A 4,809-nucleotide genomic window follows, 5' to 3' on the forward strand; every position below is an offset into this window, starting at 1 on the left:
AGGCCGGGTGCTCTCCCTGTGCGCGTGACGTCGGCTCAGATTGACTACCCACGCACATTTGTGTTTCCCCACTGGCAGGCGGGCCCAGGCGGATGGTCGTCTCCCTCCTGAAATAAAGGAAACTGAACTCCCGGGGAAAACGGTGGAGTCCGCTTCCTGCGCTACTCCAACGGCGAAGCCACCGTGCGGGTCTTCTCCACTGCGCGCCCGCTAGATCCTCGGCGCTTGGGATATAAACCCTAGGTGCCGCATCTCCCAGCTCTCGACCGAGGGTGCGCGCTGAATCGCATTCCTTTTTTAGCGTCGCCGACCGAAGAGAGAGAAGAGCATCGTCGAGTGCCATATTTCAAGCCTGGCTGCCGCGTAGTGAGGTGTGTGTGAGAGAAAGGTGGTAGTCGGTCGCCGCTGCTATCCTTGACCGGCGCGTGGTGGCGGGTGATCCCCGGGATCGGATTTGGTGCCGCTGTGGTGGCCACTTGCACCGGTCGCAGTAGCCCCGGGGAGGAAGCCATTGTGCGCATACCCGCTTTGTCGTTCGTTGTGTGTGCCGCGTCGTGCGATTGGGGGCCTGGTCGCGGGTGCCATCTTCGTCGGGTTCTTCGGCCACCGCTGCTGGGCGGAAGGAAGACCCTCGCCGAGAACCAAAGACCTGTGCATGGGAGAGGGCCGCCAACCTCGATCTCGCGATGGGCCGATGCTGGGTCACGGCATGCTTCTCTGATGGACGGTGACTTCTCGTTGGAGCGCGTGGTGAGTATCCTCCCTATTCGTAGGTTACATTCGAGATGTCGTTAGGCGCTAGTTCCGTGCGAGATCTGGCGCCGTGGCGCTGCAGGCGCTCCTCACCAGCGTGTGTCACACCCGGTTTTGGAAGGCAAACCGAATGCGAACTATGTACGTGCCAGGATCAGAACTCACGTACACAGCGATTACATAAATGAACATCATCGCATAGTGCTCGAATAATAACATAAAAGAGTATTAACTTATTACATCACGATGTCAGAGACATCCACATAGTCATCAACTCAACGGGTAAATCAAAGTGCTAAGCGAAACGCAGTAAAGATAGGGCCTTCACAGGCAGCTGACTGGGGGTTGCCGCCAACCCACACCTAGAACTCATCGTAGTCTTGGAACTCCTGGAAGTCTCCTTCCACGGCTTCATCTTCTCCTGAGCAGTGGTTGCGATGTGGACAACCTGGTGTTTTGTGGTAAAGCAAGGATGAGTACACATCAACGTACTCAGCAAATGCCCCGTTTGGCTGAAGTGGACTAGCTTTATGTGGGGTTAAGCTCAAGCAGTTGCTTTTAGTTGGTCAGGTATTTATTATCAGTGGAAGCCAAGTTTTAGTAATAACCAATCCGTGAACCATTTCTTCATCGAGGAACATCATCATCATAGTCGAACCCAAAACCATAAACATAATCATTGTATCTCAGATCATATGTATCTCTAATCAAGGAGGATCCCAAGGCCGCTCATAACCCTGAGCACGGCTGATATATCAGTTTCTAATCCTCTGCAGAGGTTGCACACTTTACCCATGAGCCGTGATTCCCGTTTTGCCCGGGGATCATGACTCCCCATTGATCACTTCCTAGGTGGTCCGGCGGGTATCACTACGTAGCTTTTACAAAGATTCCCTAGAGGTACTAGCCGCCCGTTAGGTTTCTCCAGTTTGATAAACACAGTACCTCTCTCCGAAGGGGGTGACTAACAAAAGCAAAACGAAAGAACCTCGGCACCCAGCCTCGGCAAAGCAAGCACTGTGCCTGGACCCCATTGACGGCACGACGGCGAAACAACTACACCTCTAGTTTCTCTAATTAATTAGCTAAGGGTCTCCCATTTCACCCTCATGGTTGCACTGTTATCCCGGGTGGTCTCTCAACGAATAGGTCCTTACGGAGAGGCACTCGAGAAACTGCTCGAGCCCCCTAAAGTATCACCAGTCCAACATCATAATCATAATGACAACATCGTATCATAAGTGTTCACATCATGTTCATTGATTAGAGTAAAACAATAGCATGAATCTAACCATAGTAGCCCAAAAGGTAATCAAGGACCAGGTAAATAGAAAGCTAGTCAATCCTTAGGTTGTTCATAGTATGCGGGACAATGAATTATAAAGTAAATAGGACATAATGGGTCAGAGGACACTTGCCTTCACCAAACAGATGCTCAGGATCTTCAGCCTCATAGAACTCAGAGAGCTTGATCACATGGTCGCCAACACTTGATCTTCGATCCCTCGAAGCTTGGAGATGGATCGCATTCTAATCGCAACGCGGAGCGAAGACAAACAGACACCAGCAAGCAAACACATATATGCATAAGAACATTACACCATACAAATACAAACATAATAAAACATGCAAAACAAAATAAAGCGCGTTACTACAGTCACGCAAGGAAAAAGAAGTGTCGAACTCGAAGTGTCGATCTGGAAGATATCGCGTTTACGCTAAATAAATATTAAGTAAAACGTTTAATTCGATATTATCAAATATAAATTATAACTGCTATCTAGTTCTGATTAAATCTGTTACGCTAACAGCTGTCAAATAAATAAGTAATTTAATTAACACAAGAGATTCTAAGCGATGCGAATTGACGATGCACGAAACAGCACGACAGCATGCGAACGACGCGCGGACACGCGCGACATCGCACGCTGACGACACACGAAACAGCGCGCGCGACGAGCGCGAACGAGCACGCCATCACGTGCGGAATAGCACGCGCGACAGGTGAGGAAAACTAAATAGATGACACGTTTATACTAAACAAATATTAAATAAATAGAAAGTAGTTAAGTTAATATTTACCATGTTAATATTTATTATAAAAGCGCAAATTGAACATTACACATTTAATCTAACTGAGATATTAATCTAATAAATATTAGTCGAGCAAAACTTAGGTTAATTATCTAAAATATATGACCTGACGAATTAACCTTATTAACTTGAGTGTTTATAAGCGAAAATAATTTATTATCACACGTAGACGCCGCACGACACACGAAACAACACTGCGGCACGCGAAACAACGCGCACGACGGTGCGCGACACGCGAAATACTACTAAACTGTGTCGTATTTATTCTACACATATTAAATGCAACACTTAAGTTGGCATAACGACAATTAGAGGTATTTATCGCATGCATCGATAGAATTAACACTTAGTTCTGATTGATTTACTACTCGGTTAGCCATCGTTTAATTACGTAAATTAATTAACGTGAGCGATTCTAGGCGAAACAATTTATTGTCGTGCGACACGGCGCATAACTCAGTAAACAAGGTGCGCGGAACGGGGCACGCGATACGCAATACTCGCTAAACCACAACGAGTTTATAATAAACAAGTAGTAAATAAAAAACGTTTAAGTTTGTATTAATTTAACATTTATTTATAAAAGCGCGAGATGAACTATAAACTAGTTTTAATTAGAAGGTCATAAGTATCGAATAAACCACTAATTAAATAATTAAAACATGTGACGTGATAAAATACGTTGCTAATATGAAATCGGTGTTGCTACAGAGTTGACGCGACTGAAACAAATACAGACAGGTTTATGACGCATTATATATTGAATAGCTAACAATTTGTGGCTCATAAACAATTTTATTAAAGTGCGTGAATCGCGACTCGCGCGAATGATGATACGTGAACAGCACGCGAGACTCACTAACTAAATGTTGTTTTTATACCAAACACTAAATAGATATTAAATACAACATCTAAGTGGTTAAAATCACATTGCCACGTATTTACAATCGCATAATTAAAATTATAAACTAGATTCGATTGAACCTCATGTTTTTTTAACAACCGACAACCAGACCTTTAACTAATTAATTAGCCTAAACGACATGACAAAGTGACTTTGTTTAAAGCGTGTAATTAGCGATTTGCGTGTCATCACGCGAACCTCATGTGAATTGCGCGCAAGGGATAGGCGAGGCTTACCTCGCGACGACGGCGAGACGAGGCGAGGTACGACGACATATTGAGTGCACGACGCACCGCACGAGCGACGACGAGGACACGAGCATGACGACAACGGGGCTGGCTGGTCGCGCCGCCGCACTGGGGCACCACAGGGGTGTGTGCCCACTGGACGCCACAACCAGAGGCTCTGGGCGAGGCCGCAATGGGGCTCAGCTGTGGCCTATTGCCGTGTCCCAGGGGCCGTGCCCTGGCCAGTTGAGTCGCGGGGCTCGCAAGCGCAGGGGGCAGGGCGGCGAGCTGCCGCCCCTGGGGACGCGTTGGAGCTCCGGCGTGGCTGTACGACGGGGGCAGCACCGGCCATGGCTGCTCAGAGCACGGCAACGCGAGGATCTGCAGGGGCTGCTCGGTAAGGGAAGGGTTGGGCACGCCGAGGGACTGGGAGGGAGAAGGAGAGACTCACCTGCTCGCGGTGATCGTCGACCACAGGACAAGCTCGGCGCGGTTGTTACATGATGGCGAGGTAGGGAGAGGAGGATGGAGCATTTAACAAATCTGCACACCTAGGAACACCCACGCATGCGAGTGGGGCGGCTTGGTTGTGCGGCATGCACGACTGAGTGGCATGCGCGGCTAGGCAGCCGTTGCAGTTCGTGCGAGCGAGAGGCACTGGGTGCGCATGCATCTGCGCATGCCGCCACGCGCGATGATGGCTGCGGCCAGGCCATTTACCGTGAGCGGGGTGAGGAGAAAAAGAATTTTGTTTTCTTCTTTTTTGTTTAGATTTATATATGAATATAAATATATGTTTATATGAATATATTTATTTATATGAGATCATAC

At 47.8% G+C, this 4,809-nt stretch overlaps 1 long non-coding RNA gene across 1 annotated transcript; it reads right to left on the minus strand.

Annotated features, from left to right (window-relative positions):
• Positions 1-952: 952 nt before the first annotated feature.
• LOC103634845 (uncharacterized) lies at positions 953-4,542 on the minus strand. Its single transcript, XR_002264214.2, has 3 exons — positions 3,988-4,542; positions 2,172-2,283; positions 953-1,201 (listed from the first exon to the last, which is right to left on the minus strand). It is a non-coding gene; the product is annotated as an uncharacterized lncRNA (long non-coding RNA).
• Between the last annotated feature and the right edge of the window lie 267 nt (positions 4,543-4,809).

Source organism: Zea mays, chromosome 8 (genome assembly GCF_902167145.1).
Source record: "Zea mays cultivar B73 chromosome 8, Zm-B73-REFERENCE-NAM-5.0, whole genome shotgun sequence".
Classification (NCBI taxonomy): Eukaryota; Viridiplantae; Streptophyta; class Magnoliopsida; order Poales; family Poaceae; genus Zea; species Zea mays.